The following is an 18,607-nucleotide window of genomic DNA, read 5'->3' on the forward strand; positions in this document are numbered from 1 at the left end:
TGTGCATTGTTAAAAACCTCCCAGACGAGCACTCAGCTGCTCAATGAAGTGATTAATATTTATGCTTCATGGCTGCTAATATTAGAAGTTCGGGAACAGTAGATAATGCTTTTATGGGGCTGTTAAAAACAATCTTCCTCAAAGACTCCTTTACTGAGAGGTCTATAAAGGTGAGTTTGAGTGCCCTTTACACGAAAAAATATTTTGTCACATCTTCACTGCCTTAATTCCTTGCTTAAAGCTCTAATAGCTTTATGATAAAAAGTCTCCACCTTATCAATTGCCTGACCTGACTGATCTTGAACTGCAGGGAAACCACACGTTTGGGCAGAGCAGTTGCAGGGAAGTCCCACCATGCTTGGGATGTGCAATGGCAGAAATTTTCTCCTGAAGCTTCTGGCTTCAGCACAGTGAAACCAACTAACAAAAAGTATTGAAATTAGTCTCAAAAACCCACATTGTCTGTCCTTGCTGCCAAAACCTGCATTCTTGACAGAGGTTTGTCTAACATGGTCCTAAAAACATCTATTGGTGGAGATATGCCAACCTATGTCTTTTCCAGTGCTTATTTATCCTGCAGTTGGAATGTTTCTCTCCGTGTCTTTTAAAAAATATTATTGCAATTTTCCCCTATCCCCAGTGGGAGACCAATTTACTGCCTTACCCTGTGGTAGTCTTTTATACTCTTAAAGGCTTAACTCATCTCCCTAGTCCTCCTTCTGCTGGATTAACCAATGCCAGTTCACTCTGCCTGTCCTCAGAGGTCACATTTCTAAGTTCTCCAGTCTTCCTTGCTGCCCATCTCCAGTTCCTCTCCAGTCAGGCTTTGTCTTTTGATGCCTGTCCTGAAGCCTGCCCTGGCCTGAGCAGAGGGAAAGGGTTGGGTGGGATGTAAAACTACCCTTCTGTCTGCTTTCTCCATTTCATTTGCTCTGCTCACAGGGGTTGTTGTTGGCAGCTCATGTTCAGCCTGCTGTGCTCTGCACTGACCAAGGATTTTTCAGGATGACCAGTGCCCAGCCAGACCCTGGCCAGGATCCCCAGGCGGCGGCAGCAGCAGCCAGACCCCTCCTCAGAGAGGGACGCTTAGCAGAGAGGAGCATGATGCCACTCAGCCTCCTTGCCCTCCTGCACACATTTCTCCTCCTGGCCCATTTAGGAACCTTGGATTCTTGCACAGGCAGGATGAGTCTTGTTTTCTTAATTCCCGTGGGTGCACTTTCCAGGCAAAAGTGAAGAAAAACAAGAGTTAGACCACGGTGTTTCATCCCTTGGCCAGCTCCAGTCTCCTGGGGCTGAGTGAGTCCACCAGAGCCCATGATTCATTGTGCCTGTGTTGCACTTCTCTCTTTGTTGGGACATTGCTATTCAATAAAAATATGACGCATTTGACTGTGGCAGAAACGGCAGACCCCAGGCAGCAAGAGCAGCCAGGAGGGAGGATGTGTAATCCCCACTGGCACACACGCAGTGTATACACACAGCAACAATTAGGCAGGTTCAGTTGTCTCAGATCACAGTCTCAGATGTTATAAACGCAAGTCCACACACAGCCCAAGCTAAAACAGGCAGATCTCATTTTTTTCCCCTGGAAAATTCTGTGTCACTGGGTTGCCTCCCATAGAAGAAAGCAAAATCTCACTCTGATCCAGGAATTATCTGCCTGTGAGTGGGTAGCACAAATCCCAGTAGCCTGTGGGCCACGCTTTCTTCTCCAATTCCAAGCATGGAGTTTAGGATGGCACAGCAGCCTCTGAACTTGCATCCTCCCTTCATCTGTCACAGGAGGGAGAGTGGGCCAGAGGCTGAGCTGGGATGTGATTCCCCAGGGATGCACCTCTGTCTGCTCAGCTCCCCCTCAGAGCGGCCCAGGTTCCCCTTTGTGCACAACAGCAGGAGCCAAAGCTTGAGGGGAAGGTTAAATACATGTCAGCTTGTATTAAATGCAGCAGTCACTCTTCCCTCAGCCCAGGCACCTCATGTACTAGGGCTTGGCAGGCTGGTTGGACTCACTGCACAATCCAGCCCCTAACCAGCAGTTTGAGCAGAGCCCATCACAGCAAGTCACGGAACTGGGGATTTCTCCCATGTGGTTTTGGTCACAGTGACTGACCACAATTGATGCTCTGCCTCCAGGGCCCTGTGCCATGCCCTGGGTGCAGCACAACCCCCCATGCACTGTTTTATAACCTCGTTGGGCTGTGGTTATAATTTCCCAGCAATCCTGTAGGCACAGCAGTGGGGCAGAACGGCATAGGCACACACACAGGTAACCCAGCCCTGCTCACCTCCCACCTCCTCCCAGGCTGGCACAGGAAGAGGCTGCTCCAAAGCCAGATCATGATGCACAGCAACGTGCCAATGAGAAAAACTGCACCACTCCCTTTGGTGTTATGTTCCAGCCAAGCTAAAAATAAACTGCAGGTAGCATTTTCTTTGTTTTCTTCACACAGTAGAGAAGATTCAAGTCTGAACAATTAAGACCTAAAATGATTCCTGCAATCAGCATCCTAACACAATTATGTGCACTGCTGGTGTCTTCAGCTTCTTTGTCCATGAGTATAAAGTGAGGAAGAAAATGGCATTGGGCATTATTTAGGTAAGAGAAGAATTCACATACTTTTAAGCTTAGCAAATCAGAGTACAAGTGACATTTTTCACCTCACCTCTGCACGTTATCTTGATCATGGTTTTAAAAAAAAAAAAAAAAAGTTAAGTTAGCCTTTCTATGAAAGAAAACAAGGAAATCCTTTTCTGCAGAAAAGGATGACACAGGTTACATAACTTCAGCAGGGGAACTTGAGGCCCTTGCTGTTGCTACAGAACCTGCTGTCACCCAAAAAACTCAATTTTTAGACTGGTTACGTTCAAGTGTAACCCAAACATCTTTAAAATACTTCTTGAACAAAGCAATAAAGCAATATCATCCTTGTAGAATAAAGTCCAGTGCTACTTACCCTGTGAGCCATAAACCTACCGAGGCAGCAGCAGGAGGCAATCAGGATTTACCATGGGAAGCTGTTTGAGTACAGAGAGACTGGGAGTAGTGGTAATTTTTCACAAACTCATTTTCTGGAGGTGAGTTGTAGTGCAGCCCCATCAGTGCTCTGGAGCAGGAGGATGTCTTCCTTGGAGCACAGCCGACAGTCTGGGAAATCAAGAGACGAGCAAGAGAAATTTCCTTGGACAAGAGTAGAGTTCCCTGGCCCAGGCTTGTGGGCAAGAGGAGACTCCTTGCAGAAATCTGCTTTATTTCTCCCAGATGCTTGTTTTTCCAGGCTGGCAGGAAGAGTGCAGTTGCCTGCAGCTGCTACACGGTGAGTGTTCATTCCTGTGGGTCAGCAGAGGTCAGTGGCCATCCTTTAAAGATTTCCTGCCTGCAGAAGAGCTGCCCTTCCCTCTGCACACGTGGGAGTGTGTAGCCATCATACCCAAGACACGACTGTCAGCAGTCCCCAGTCAGACTTTGGTTGAAGATAGCCCCAAAACTTTGTTTTTATTGTGGTAATCCAGACTCTGGATACCTTTGGATTACCTCCCTGGCCCAGCTCCAAGAGCAGCAGTTTGCTTCTGTGCAAAATCAGCCCAAATATGCCTGACTGAAGGAAGTGAAAAGCTTTCACAGGCCCTGGTCTACCACTGTGTGGGGTCTCTTAAGTGTCTGATGTTTTGGCCTTGTTTTTTTTGTGAGAGGGGAGGAGGCAGCAGCCTTCCCCATGGAGGTGAATTGCACAGCCCTGAAGTAGTAACACACCAAACCCCTTGCTTCTGCTCTCTGTGCTATAAAACCACCACAGGTCAAAGATAAAAGCACATCTGACATGGTCACAGTGCCCTGAAGTTTTGCAGTGTCTCTATTTTCTTGCCCAAAGGAATATTCTGAGCCAAAAGTTGCTTATACAGGAGTGTTACGATTTTGTCCTCTTGTCCCCCATGAAATGCAAACAAACCACATGGCTCAAAAATCAAATGAGCTTGGTCTGGGGCTGGCTGGCTATAGTAATTAGACTGTGGGCAATAAACCATTTCATTACAAGGCACTTCAGAGTCAGACCCCAAAAAAATGATCTGACACTTTGGTCAGCAACCTGCCATTAGTGGTAACATAATGTTTTAATGAAAACCAAGAAGTCCAACGTGACACCCACTCATTTTGAAGTGTTTTTACTGATGGATTTCAATGAAAATATTTTTCTTAAATTTGTTAGGGAAAAAGATACAAAACACACAGCAAAAAACTTAGTTAATGGAAAAATAAAGTCAAGAAAACATTTCAAAGTAGTTCTCATCAGGACAAACTCCTCAGAGTCCTGAACAGATGCAAAATCTCCTACAGAGAGGTTCTAGCCCAGTCCAGAATTAAGAAACAATGTGTCCAGACTCTCTTCTTCTTACTCTATGTACGTGCAGAGTTGAAGAATTAGGAGCTTATCTGAGTTGAACTCAACCCACTAAGTCTAAGAAACCTTTAAAAATACATCAAAACTCAGAACACACTGAATAGAGAAAAGTGGCCTTGGCAGAAACCATTTTTAGTTTCATCTGGAACACAAGAGTGTTTTTTGTATCCACCAGGCAATCCCAGTGTGTGCAAGCACTGCTTTGGGTTGAACTAGAGATATTTGGTTCTGCTGATGAGAGGGCATCACCTCTCCCAGTTCCCTGTCCATGGCAAAGAGACACAGGGATGAGGGGCCTTGCACAGGCTCCACACTTCTGCAGGGTGTTCTCACCTGATTGATAAGAGCTGTCTAACTGAAATTAAAGCAGATCTGAAATTAAAGGATGTGTTAGAAAAGGTTTAAGAAAAGGAACTATTGCTTACCTTCCTTTTTAGTGAACTCATGATAAGTCAACTGATGTCCAACTGTACACTGTTCCTGCCTGCTTCTACAAACCCCGTGTTACCCTACGACCCCTTCCTTCCTTTAAATCCACAACAGCACTTTGAATGGATGAAATCGGAAAATTCCTTCCTGAAGCAATTAGCTACCTGATGCTGGGCAATGCTGTGCTGGAAAGGGAATGGCTTTCCACTGTCCCTAGCAGGGAGGCTGCAGGATATTTTTGCCATGTGTCATTCACATTACAAGTTTGCAATTTCCCCTCAGTCCCCCTGGGTCTAGTTTTATTATCGTGTCTGTACCTACATCCTTAACACGCTTTACACCTTGAGATCCTGAGCTGATCTGCCAACTAAGTGACTGCATTTTAAGTCACAACTGTGGAAGTTCAAGAACAGATTTTACAGCCCTTACACTGTCGATCCTGTGTCTGAGACACTCCACCACAGTCCCACCACGATGTTGCTCAACACAACAACGTGCCACAGATTCTGCATTTTTAAGATTTCCAAAGAACTGGTTGGGGTAGTGAGCAGTATTTGGTCACTCATTTTATGATGGTTCATTGGAAACCTACATGTATTCCCCTCCCAATTTTGAGCCTTCTATTAAGAGGATTTTAAGGTCAACAAATAAAATTCTTTCATGTTCAGTCTTGATGTTGGTTTCCTGAAGAAGTGCAAGAAGAGGTTGTTGTATAAGGGTGCTGGAAATGCTGATTACAGCATGTCCTGCACCCATGCAGGGTGCAAGTTTGGATCCTTGTTTGAGAAAATACAGTAGGGTAGGCAAGGTATCCAGTAGGATGCAGCTGTCTGGTGTGCTGGATTTTTAATCTGTGTCCAAAATAGGACTAAGAAGAGCTCATGCAGCATCTACTTCAGCAGTGCCCGGAAAGACACTTTCCAGGAACACTGATGCTTGTGATACTTGGCTGCACTTGTAGCATCACAGCAAATTTACTCCAAATGAGCCCTGATGTGGCAAACTGGGGACTGGGACTGAGCCCATGCTCACCCTGAGCCCCACAGCCTCGTGATTTAATAAAATATCTGGAATTTCTTCTACTACAGGCATAGCACAGAGGTTGTCAGGACAGCCTGTAAGTCCATCACTATCTTTTAACATCAAGATGCACTTCTTGGGGCTGATTGGTTTGAAGCACCAACCCTTGGCTCTTCATCCCCTCCCTTGCCGCTGCCAGCTCAGCTCTGCTGGACCTGCTGCAGGGCAGGGGGAGGACGGCAGCTCCTCACTCAGTGGATGCACCTCCTCAGGCAGAGGAGGGGCCACCTGATTGAGAAGGTTTAAACACAGTGTGGAAAATCAAACAAAAATACCATCTCGTCTTGGCACTGACTTAAAACTATTGTGTCCTTCCCAACTCAATGAGCACCACGGGGGCATCCCACCCTGCACACTTCCTGGTGATTGCTGCTGCTGCTTTCACTGTAATCCCTCCTTGCAAATTAGAGATCCTTCTAAAGTTGAGGAAAATGGCAAACATTTTCCATTCCTTGCTCATTTCCTACCCTGCTTCCCTTTGCATTCACTGAAGCATGAATGGTTTATCAGAGGAACTTCAGCCTGTTCTTAAAACAGTCTCCATCTCATCCACTGCTTTCTGCAAGACTGACCCCAATTACTGTCACCTTAATATTTCACAGTACTAACAATAACCCTACTGCTCTACCATCCTTTGGATGTGTAGGATCATATTTCTTCACAGTTGCTGTACCTATTTTCTTTCACAGGTTTTTGGTGCTGCCTGCTTGGCTCATGCTTTCTTGATATATTTTATTTTTAATGCCATGTCGATCTTCTCTTTCATGCATTTAACACCTTGTCCCTATAGGTATTACAGCAGCCTTCTCCACTCTCTTTTACCATATTTCCTACTTCTTCTAACAAGGAACCCTTCAGCCCCCTTGCACTGTCTTGCAAGGTGCCTCTCTCATATCTCCAAAACTTGAGCTCTTCCTTTATTTGCTCACCGTTAGATTCTCATTTGCTTGCATCTTGATCCTATCTCCATGCCATACAGCCTTTCCACATGTTGTTTTCATGCCCTGCCTTCTCACCACCCCCATCAGCTGTGAATGTTGCTTTCTGCAGCGTTTCTGGACCTTCAGGCTTCTTGGCGATGCCTGCCCTGCCCCATTCACCATGCAGCCTCTTGCCCACACTCTCCCTGCCAGCCTGGCTTCACTCCTTGCTCTTGGCCCATCTCAACCTCAGAACATCCAGTTTCCATCTACTCATGGGCACAATCACTGACACAAAATCTCTGTCAATGACAGAGGTCAAATCCCTCTCTGGTGGGAAGCAGCGACTCTCCAGGCTCAGGCACAGGCGTGTTCAGAAGCTCAGCGTCCTCCAAGTCCCTCCTCCCCACAGTCGTACAGCTGATGCAGAGGTGCACATGATTCAGGCCAAGTCCTCTCCTCCTGCTTGTGAGGGCAGGATGGCAGCAAAGGCAGCACATCCTTTCCAAGGGACTTGTGTGGAGACAGCCCCAAGGCAAGGGAAGAGATGGCATAGATCCTGTGTCAGCCGTCACCCCCATGCCTGTGGTCCCTTTAAAGATCTGCACAGCAGTTCATCCAGAGCTGGGGACTGCCATTTTAAGGATGATCTCCTGCTGAGGAGATGGCCTGTGGCTCTAAAAGGAGGAGGGAAGAGAGCAGTGGTATGGATCCACATGCTACAAGATGTGTCAGACCATGCAATGCTCAGCAAACAGATGCTCCTCATCAACTGTCCCAGGATGTCTGCACAAGCATAATGGACAAGGTTTCCCTTCTAAAAGTGGTGCTGTGATTAACTTTCTAATTAAAGGAGAGGGGCAGGAGATGTGTCCTTGCAGCCTGCCCAGCTAAGAACACAGAACTACCCTGTCCTGCATTGCTCATCACCTTTTGCTTAGAATTCTAACTTAGAACTCTATTTGCTTAGAATTTCCCCATGCCAGAGAAGGAGTGTTGCTTCTCAACACTTAATGAGATAAAAGCTCAGACCAAGCCTTGCTACTCCAGTCTCCAAGGGTATCCTGACCTGCAAGGCCAGCAGTCCCTCTGCAGGAATGGTCTGACCTTCTGGATGCACCACATCCACTCCCCTGGTGCTGGCCCCAGCCCAGGCTCTGCCCCTCAACACTTTTGTCAATGCACATGAAACTCTGCTCACAGTAACTGTCCTCTCCACCTGTTCTGGAGCTCTATCCTTCCATCTGTTTCTGTACAGTCAAGAAACCAACTGCAAATCCACAAACCCCACAGCTCTAAATGGGAGTTACCCCTGGTGTCCCTCAGCCCACATCCCTTCTTTTCCAAGACACAATTTCAGAATCAGATGTGACCAGGAGGCTCTTATGTAAGGGTGTGTGAAGGGGAAGCTGTGTATTGAGAAAAGAGCTCACAGAAATGAGGTTCACACGGGAAGATGATTTCTGCATTATCTATAATAAACAGGAAGCAAAGACTCACCGTCAGATAAGAACAGCAAATAACTCTTACCTTTTCTCAGTAGCCAACTGAGCTCTAAAAAAAGGGTCTAGCCTCTTACCATTTCCTGTTTCCACAGTGGCAGGGTGCATCCCCCACTGACTTCTGGCAGCAGATTCAGCCCCTGGTTTACAGCAGGGAGTGGTGGAGCCAAATGTCCCCAAGGGGAAGATGTGTGCTCACCAGTCCTTGCCATGCAGCAGAGGGATGAGCACCAGAGCCCCCTCCACGTGTCTGGCTGCAAAGAGCGAGCTGGCCTGGACAGAACCTTGCTAGAAAGAGAAGTCAAGTTTGTCCCAAGTCTTCTCTGAATGTCTTGGCAAAGACTCACCTGCAGCCACTGGCCCCATTCCCTCACGTGTGAGTGTTTTCACTCACAGGAGCCCAGAGGCAGGGCTGGGGTTAGCAGAGATCCATCCACACGTACACAGGAGGAGGCTGTGGTTTGCAGTCCCATCTGCAGGGGGTTTGGATTGCAAATTCCAGAAGGCTCCAACTGAAAGGTGGTTTGGATTTAGAGCAGCTGTTGTTATTTCAGCAGCAGCAACCTGAGACAAATGTGCAAATCTTTCCCTACATTGTATTAGTGGCTCACCCTAATCACACTGCAGAGTCATTCCCAGTGGCCTCGATGCTGCAGGGGACAAAAGGAGCAGGTGTAAACACAGGAGATGGAAACAGGTGGAGAAAGCAGGTATGGAATGTGGTAGAGTAGCTATAAAATCTACTATACTCCAGCCTCCCCAAAGTACTTGGGACAGTTGAAAAAGATTCAAACAAAAATGTCAGCTTTTCAAGGAGGCAAATGGCCCCTGAAAGGGAAGAGGAGTAAAAGCCACATTTTTTTATTTAATATATCTACATCAGAGGCAGGAGGTCTGTGCAAAGGTTAGTGGAGAACAGTAAGCACGTTATCATAGTGTGCTACATAGATTTTAAAGATACTGCATTCATAGATTAAACTTTGAAAAACGCTGGATTTAAGAGAAACAAAAGGAGCAGGAATCTTGTTAGGGATCTTTTATACACAGCACAAATACAGCCAAATTATATGTTCTCTTCTGGAGGACAGGGGAATCCCTCACTCAGGGTATAATGGGCTCAGAAATTTAAAATGGAAGAAGAGATTGCCAGAATATTCCTCCTCAAATATAGAAACCCAGAGCTGGAATGGGGCAGCATCCACAGGTCGTGAAGAGAGTGGGGCTGCAAGGCTGGGTGGGAAAGCAGAGCAATATTGCAGCAGACCAGCACGGAAACCACAGTACATACCAAAGAGGGTAGAAATAGGAGTTCTGGGGAAATGCTTCTTGCAAAATCCAGTCTGAACAAAAAGGCAGGAGATGGTCATAAGGAGCACACAGATGGTGGGAGTAAAGAGAGGCCAGGGCAGAGCTGCCATGAATGCAAGGTGCCCAGACATAACCTGAGGGAATGGTTAAAGCAGTCATCTCAAAGAAAAGTGAGGCACACAATAGAATATGTTCCTTTTCTATGGAAAATCAAAGGATGACATCCCTTGCCTGTGTTCAGAGCTAAACAGGTATTCAGAAGAGACATTTCCCCTTTCTTAGAATAAGAAGTTATGTTTGGTGGTGGGGCAGGTGCCAGACCCTTTTCCACACTGGGGGCTTCAGCTGACTTCCTCCTGGGGCAAAAACAACCAGCCTCACCCCAGCTCATCTCTCCACACTCTTAGGAAGGCACAGCTTTAGGAAACAGCCATTTGGACTGCACCCTGTTCCTCAGCCCATCCCCACACGGTGACAAGGGACACCACGAGCCCCAGGGCTCATGCAAGTAATATACTGAAGTGCTGGTGAGCAATAGAAGAACACAACCAAAACTTCCTGAGGCTCCTGAAAGACTGCTTCTGGTGAAATACTTCTAGTTTTAAGCCCAACAGCAGCATCTTAACAACCTTCTTAGAGAACAGAGAAACTGAGCAGGGACTGCAGGTGAATTCCCATCCATTACAAGGGGTCAGCACCTTGCCTCCACCTTCAAAACCAGACTCACTGGGAACAGAAAGTTCTGCCATGAAATGCAACATCTCCAGTCTGTGCTGCAACTGTTCACTCTCTGGCTTCTCTTGGGAAAGCCTGTCCCGAGTTCAGGAGCAAGAGAGGCTGTGGAGGAGCTGACAGCCCAGAGAGGATGGAGCTGAGCAATACTGAAACCAAAGCACAGCAAAGGCTTCTGTGCTCTGCAGGTGACTCACTGGCTGGCTGGGGCGGCCGATGAACTGCCAGGTTTCACAGCCCACTCTGTAAAGGAAGCAGCAGGAGGGTTCCTGTACCTGAGTCTGGGCCACCACACAGCCTTGGGATGTACTGATGGAAAGAGGAGCTGCAGCTGAAGCAGGTTCACTCCTTTACCTCCTCTTGTCACCAGCTCTTTACCCACCTGTAGTAAATCTCATCATGCCTAAGCCCGTCATTAGCCATAAGGGTTAATTTGTGCTGCCCTCTGACACTAGCAGTGGAAAATATGATTCCAGTGCTGCCAGGTTCATGTCCTGCTCAGGACTGACTGTAAATAACAAACTGAATGTGCAGAAGGTGGGGAAAAAACAGATGCTGGCTGAGCAGTGTCAGAAATAGAAGAGTAACAAACTGTTTAAGAGAAGCTGGATAAACTAATGAGGAAAGGGAAAGAAGAATATTTCTTTAGGGCAATGCAACATGGCCAATGCTCCTCTTAGATAAGCATGTAGGAAACCTCCCTGCAGAGGACAGAGCTGCTCTGGGAAGCAGGAGAGCCAAGGTTTGGACCCATACAGCCAAGGAGACCCCTGTGTCCCCAGTGAGGTGTCAGGGGTCTGTTGCAAGAAGAAGAGAGCCACTGTGGTTAATTTAATTGTACTTAATCTCCATCATATAGCAGGTAAATCTTAGTCTCGGATAAATGCCTCAGCAACATCCTTGGGGCTACATTTTATCTCCATTTCAGAGTGTCAGAAACATTCTGCATTTTGGAGTCATTGCAGTGCAGCCAGAGCATGCTCTCCCAGAGGGAAGGGCTGGTATAATACCACTCATTCACAAACTGGAAAATGCTATCAAGGTAGCAAATGCTTTGCCAGGATGGTGGCAGGGTCTGCTGGGGAAATGTCATAACATTTTTAATGAAACCATAATGACACACGCTGTGTGAACAGCAGTCACCGGGGGACACATGCAGAGGTGCTGCTTTCCTGCTTCTCAGAAACAAATACAGAAAAATGACCAGACATGAAGTCAGTTATTTTCAGAGGTATCAGAAAAGGCACCACACACCAAGGGGACAGTGGGAGATGCACAGAGCCCAGAAACAAAAGCGATACAGTAAAAGATGACAGAGCCATTGAGCACAAAAGCACCCGGATTATCTCCAGCACACACGCGCTGGCACTTGCAGGCTCATCACAAACACCAACAGCAGAGCTGTGAGCAATTATTTCTGGTTCAGCTGGATACAGATATTTGCAAAGAGCAAGCCAAGAGACAAGCCATGGGGCTCAGCAGCCAGATTCTGCCCCGTGTCTCTCCATGACCCCAGAAACCCAGCAGGGACAGCGATGGCATTGGCATAGTCTGTCCATGCTGGTGCCCACTTGGGTGAGTGAGACCTTTGTTTTTGGAAGGCAGGTCAGTGCTGCACAGCCGTGTGGTGCAGGTGACATCTCAGTGACCACATACCACCAGCAGTCCCCTCCAAAGGCACCGATGGGAAGTTTGCTCAAGGGTTTTCCTGCCAAGAGCCAGTGGGATGGAAAGGGCCTGGGGTCAGCAGGCACCGGTGCTCTGCCCTGCCCTGGGAGAATGAGGCAATGCCACAGGTGCTCATTCCTGCCTCCACTCTGCAGCCTTGATCCAGCACAGGAGTGGCTTGTGCCATGACAGGAATTAAATCACACTTTTTAGCTGAATCACTTGCCCAGTGCAGTCCCAGATGGCAGGTCCTGGGATGTTTCCCAGAAAGAATACCTATATCATACTTCATTTTGATTCTGTGAATTTCCTTAATCTTTCCTCTTTGCCTGCAGGGAAGAAAAAGTCCCTTTCTTGTTCCTCTCCTGTCAAAGAGACTCTCTCTGATGTCCCCATCTCTATCTGTGAGCCAGGCAGAGCCTCATGGATGCAGGCACATGAAAGGTAAAAACCTAAAGTACTGAGGGGAATTTTCTGTGAGGTGATAGGTGTAGCTGCCTGGAAAAAAGAAAGAAACAGCTTAGATCTTTTTTGTTTTCTCTCCTTGCTATTCAGACAACCTCTGTATCATCTGAGCAGAGACACAGCAGGGAGCTGTTTCTTGCTTTGCCAAAGCAATGAGAAGGAATAGTCTCTGTTAAAGACACCACCCTCATAGGGATTATAAATACAAAAGGAGACAAAATTATCCAGTTGAACCCAATCCACAGAAAACACTGTGGTGAGGAGCAGGAGGAAGGGGAGCACCTGGCTGTGGGCAACGGGCCAGGCGGGGACATATGAATCACGTTACAATCCTATAAAGGAGCACCAGAAAACGTGTTTTATATAGAAGTGCTTTCACTCCCACCTGCCTGTCTATCTCTACAGCTGTTGCTGGAGGAGCCTCCAATGGTGCCAAGGTGGCAGGATCTGAGACCAGCACACCAGGGCACCCTGAGGCTCACGGTCAGGGTACCCATCCTGCCAGGGGAGGCAACCATGTGGGCATGGCAGGAGCAGGAGGCTGTGTGCAAGTGCAAGAGAGTTCAGGACACCTGGTTGATCTGCGGATTTGGTATCCAGGGGTATCTGGGGCCACAGGATTGCCATGTGGGCATGGAAGGTGTCTCAAGCCCAGATGAGCAGCACTAAGGGTCTCACGGCTGCTGCGTGCTCAGAGTGAAGGGTCCCTGGCATCCAGCCATGACTGAACACCAGCCCAAGGGCAACAACACAAACCAGCACATGTTTTCTATGTGCATTTATAAAACTTTTTAAAACATCAGGCCAGAGCAGAAAGGAGTGTGTCCTCTGCCCAGGCCGAGCTGCAGGCACAGAGGAGCAAGTTCTCAGTGGGGCTGCTGACACTGCTGTGACAGGGTGTTGAGGCCCCCAGTCTGTTCCCTGTCTGCTCTCGTGCTCACCTCCTGGCAGCCTCAAGGGAAGGTGCTGCAGCCACTTGGGCTGGGAAGGAGAGTGGTCGGCTCAGCCAGCTGCTGCCTGCGCTGCCAGGCGTGCTTTCCAAAAACAGGTGCTTTCCAAAGCCAGAAACATATTCAGTGTTGTGATGGCTTAGTGAACTGGCATTGTTTTTCTTATGGAAGAGAGGCAAAGTCTGCAGTGGAGGCAAAGTCATTTGATTCCAGAAGAAACACACCCCAGTTTGCTGCTAAAACCAGTCACAGTTTGGCTGCTCCAGTCAGGAGAACAAGCACTTATAAAAATGAATAATTGAAGACATCATAAGCCTTTATTAGCCTTACAGCAAACAAAATGCCTTCTGCTAGCACTAAGAAACGCCCTATCAAAAGTGTCACAGATGTGTTATCCCCTGTGATTTCCCAAAGGGCACTTTGGGATGATTTATACTGTGAAATTCCCAAAATAAAAACACAGAGTAATAATTTTTTATCAGATTTATAGCTTCTTGGTGAAATATGCATCACTCAGATTGCGCAATGATACTTCATTTTATAGACAATGTAAGATTCCTAATGCCTTTAACTAATCACATCCTTGCTTCTAAGTGATTAGCTTTTGAAAGCGATGGGAGAAACAAGCAAAAACTCTCGCCCCTTAGCACCTCACTGGTGTTTGCAAACAGAGATCATTGAGTTTGAACACAGACCCTCTGGAAGGCAGGCAGGGACCAGTCGCCTGACCCGAGCACACAGTGACTCAGTCTCATTGGCAGCTGAATGACAGTCTAGGAGAGTCCTGCTCTGGGAAAACAGCTCCAAACTCCAGCAGGCCAGTGCCAAGCCCACCCCTTGCCCTAACGTCACATCCATCACGCTGCAAAAGCAGGGAGTCAGCTAATGCACCACAGAGGTTACCGGGGCCAGTGGCTCTGGATCAATACCTTAGTGGATGGAAAAACCATTATGGCCAAAAATTATTCTTGTGAATTTGCATAATGCGAAGAACAGTGTGATGGGAGGGCATTATCTCCCCCAGGGGCTCCTGACTGTCACCCCAGGGGTGATGTGACCACAAACACGGAAGGCACAGGCTGTCACCAGGCAGTGCTTCCAAACACAGCAGATGAGGGCTGTGGATTATGGAGCCACGAGGAGACCTGCCTGTGCCCTGCCTGCCTGGGGCTCCATTCGGGAGGGGACCAAGTGTGCACCAGCACCCCACACACCTGCCTGTGGTGAAAGCAACTGTCCTGCTTGCAAGGGGGGATAAAAGGGGTGGAGGGACAGAGAGAGGGAAAGAAAATCCCCTTGTTAGGAGTCCTAAATCCCAACTGGCTGCTATGGGGAGAGCTGGGGGTACCCTGAAACCCCAGAAACAGGAGCCTCAGCATCCCATGGCCCCTCTCTGCAAGCACGGGGCCCCAGCATGGAGCCACCAACCCCACCTCAGGCACTGCCAAACCACTGGGGGTTTGGGGGCTCCACATGCCCCCTTCCTTTCCCGTCAGACCCAGAGCAAATACACTCTTCTGGTTTGTGGAGCTCCCTGGGACACTCATCAACACTCTTACCCCAAATCAAGAGCAGCGGGTACAGGGGCTGGAAGAAGAAACATGTCCATCGATGGGGAGTGGTGACCAGGGAAAATGGTGCCATTTCTGTCCCTCAGCAACCAAAAGTGGTGAAAAATAGGGGACTGAGGCGGACAGACTGATGTAGACTGGGAAGATCACGGTAGCTGCACTGGGATTACCTCCACCACGTTGCACAAATGTCGCAAAGCCCCAGACAAACCCCACAGTTTTCCTCTACCATTTTGTTTCCAGCTGGCTGGGGTCACAGTTCCCACCTTACTGCCCACGCACCGGTAGGGAAAAGGGCCTGGCTGCCCCTGGAGGATCCTGCTGCTCTCCCCGAGGGCGGGGGCTCTTCGAGGATATCCCCGGATCGGCAGCGCTCGGCCGGGCGTGCGGAGCCAGGGTGGTGAGCACCATCTATTGTCCAAGCGGCGGAGGGGCTGGCTGGGATAACTCCTCTGTGCGAAGGAAACCGTGCTTTTCCTTGCCTGAATGACTCAGAAACGCTCTCCTAATAAATAATTTCTCTGCTTCGTAAAAATGCGTTCTCGAGGAACGCAAATGGACTGCGGGGGGCTGCGTGGTTATCAGCTGAGCTACTCATTTTAATGGGCATGTGGAAATCTCATTAAATACCTCATTAACAGCTCAGCCCGTGGAGCTGAGCTGAAGGGGAGAGCAAGACAGAGGTGCACTCTCAGGTGCCTCCTCGGAAGGATGTGATCACTGCTGGGGAGTGAAATCTGGGGAGGCCGTTTTGGAAGGGGATGTCACAAAGGAGTGCTCTGCATACCAGATCACTGAGGTTGTTATTCTGTTCCTTGCCCTGTTTCTTCCCAGCCCAGAATGAGCCCCAAAAGAAGACCAGACTGTGCTGAAAGCAGACAGTACCTGGCTCAGCTGTGGGCTGGCGTGGAAGCAGAGGGGAGATGGATGTAGTCGTGCGTAACCCCTTCCCCAGGGCCTTGGCTGCCTTTCCCTGGCCAGCCTGAGGAGGCCAAAGCAGCATCCTGAACTTGCAGTGCAAGAAATGAGTGCCCTGGGAACAGCTATGACATTAATAAAAAGAGCTTTGAGCAGTATTTACAGGGCTCTGTTTCCTGGACAAATGCATCTCAATGTCCCTTTCGGCATGAGAAACCCAGCTGCGCCAAGATCCCTCGCCAGGAACCACGCGGGGATCCCCTGAGGCCAGGGGAGTTTATTTGCAGTCACCAAGAAGAGAAACACGCTGTTGCTCGAGCCTGGCAAGGAGCTGTTCTGTCCAGGCTGCCCATCACAGGGAAGAAAAGAGCCCGTTTGTCCGTGTGAAATGGGCCGAGAAATCGGTAACCCCAGTGCCGAGCAGCCAGCTGGATCCACGGAGCACAGGCGAGTGTGGCGGTGGATCCGTGGTCCTGCAATCAGGGCCAGGGTTAACCCCCAGCCCACCAAGCAGGGGCGTGTCCCCTTCTCCCTGCTGGCTTCTGGTGGACCCAAAATGCTGGCTCAGCATCCCCACCCCATCATGCACCCAGAGGCCTCCTGTCTGCCACCACCTGACCTGCAGTACCATCGCCTTGGGTGAGCAGCCCCCCATGTACAGCCCAGCTGGGCTTCTACACGGCCTCGAAAAGCCACTGTCACCTCCTGTGGGCTGTTTCTGCCTGCACTGAACCCACACAGCTGGCCTTGGCCACTGCTGCTAGGTCTGCCTCTCCCTGCACCTAAGTTGCCTCCCTGCACTCCTGCAGGAAAATCCAATGGGAACATCACTGTCCCCAAGTTTGTAGCAGGAAAGGCTGCACTGCTTTGCTGTGCTGATGACTCTCATGCCTCCCTGCCATCACCATGGGGACGTGAATGGCCACAGCAGCCCAAAGCCAAGCTGCAAAAGGTGCACCCGCCAGCAAGGCAGATCCCACAGGAGCCAGGCTGATGGGGAAGGGGCTGAGCAGCCCCCCAAGGGCAGGGAGGACCAGGCTGACTTACTCCAGCCTGCCACAGGAGCTGGAGTATGCTCCTGTACTCCATTAATAATTAGCCACTAGAGGGAAGTACAAGGCTGTGCAGGGAACATTTTGGGCACACAACAATGTGATGCATGGGATCATTGGGAATTGCAGTTTGTGGTTTGGGGCCTCACGGGCAGCAGCACCTGCACTAAAGGCCATTTTACTGCTTTTCTTTTGGAGTTGGCCCCTCAGCACTCACCACTGTCTTGCACCCAAGTGCAGGTGCCCACATGGCAATGGCAGGGATGGGCACAGGGTCTGGCTGGGCACATGAGTGGACTTGGCTGGAGCTGACTGCAGTGCCCTGGGATGGAGCCAGCAGCGCCCTTGGCACGGAGGCTGCAGACCCTGGCATGGAGGCCGCAGCTCCTCCAGGGCACAGGGGCTCGGACAGCACCAGAATAGCCCAGAGCAGCCTGCCAGCCAGACTGCTGGACAGAACACACAGCCCTTGCCGTTTTTAGCAAAGTGGGGAATGTGTGTTGTTTCTGGGACATGCGGTATCCAGGGCCAGAGGAAAGACAAGGGAGCAGCCTGGTATCCCAGGGGGACAGTGAATCACAGCACAGCAAGGGACAGATCCCACTGGAGGAGCCCCAGCTCCAGGGCTGGAGAGGGGAACAGCCATTTCGGGAAGGGACAACCAGTGGGACAAAGGTTCCCATGGACTCTGCTCCACAGTGGTGCTGGCTTGACCCTGCTGGGGGAGGACAGCAGTGGGCAGCTGAGGGCTCCTGCCCCAGCTCCATGGTATGGATCCTGCCAACAGGGCCAGGTTGGCCTGGGCAGCCACCCCAACCTCCTGCAACCAAAGCAGCTTTCTACCCCTCAAACAACACCAGCAGGGGTCTGGACTGTGCTGATGGAGCACAGCTGATAATGAGCCTCCTGCTCTATTTTATTCCTGTTTATAGAGGGCTAAATATAACTTGGTGTTTATTTTTAATTCTTAGTGAAAGCTGTGAGCCACAATCCATCAAGTCAGTTTTGTGGTTTTTTATAGGGACTGGTTTGCATCAGATCCAAGAGGGAAAGCATATCCAGGCCCAGCACAAGGTCTGTAGCCAAGTGAGGTTCGGGCAGTCCCACCCACACCAGAGAGCTGGTGACCACAGGGCAAAGCAGAGAAGGTATTGCAGGACTTGTGGGCAGCAGCTTTCTCTGTGCCAAAACACCCCCAGTTCCCACCAGAGCTGCTGCCACTGGGCAGTGCCCACGGCTGTGGGCACTGCTGGGTCAGCCCACATTTGGTGGCAGGTATTGTTTGTCACCAGACGGAGCCAAAGGCATTTTAAATGTTTTCCTATCACACAGCCAGAAGCAGCTCCCTGGATTTTACAGTATTTCCCTCTGCAGTGGGAACAGAAGCCAGCATCAATCTGCACACCAAGTGTGCCAGGGCTTGTACCAGCTGGTTGTACCTCCAGAGATAAACTTCCACCCCTCTTCTGGGAGCCAGGGATAATGTTGGAAAGCTGTTTGATGGACCACTGAAAGGTTTATCACTGTGGTATTTCCCTGGCAACTGAACTGAAAGACCATGAGGTAATTTCAGCACTACCTGTTAAACACGTCAGGTCCAATTCTGAAGTCC

The sequence above is a fragment of the Myiozetetes cayanensis genome, unplaced genomic scaffold (genome assembly GCF_022539395.1).
Source record: "Myiozetetes cayanensis isolate MyiCay16 unplaced genomic scaffold, myiCay2020 scf13, whole genome shotgun sequence".
NCBI lineage: Eukaryota > Metazoa > Chordata > Aves > Passeriformes > Tyrannidae > Myiozetetes > Myiozetetes cayanensis.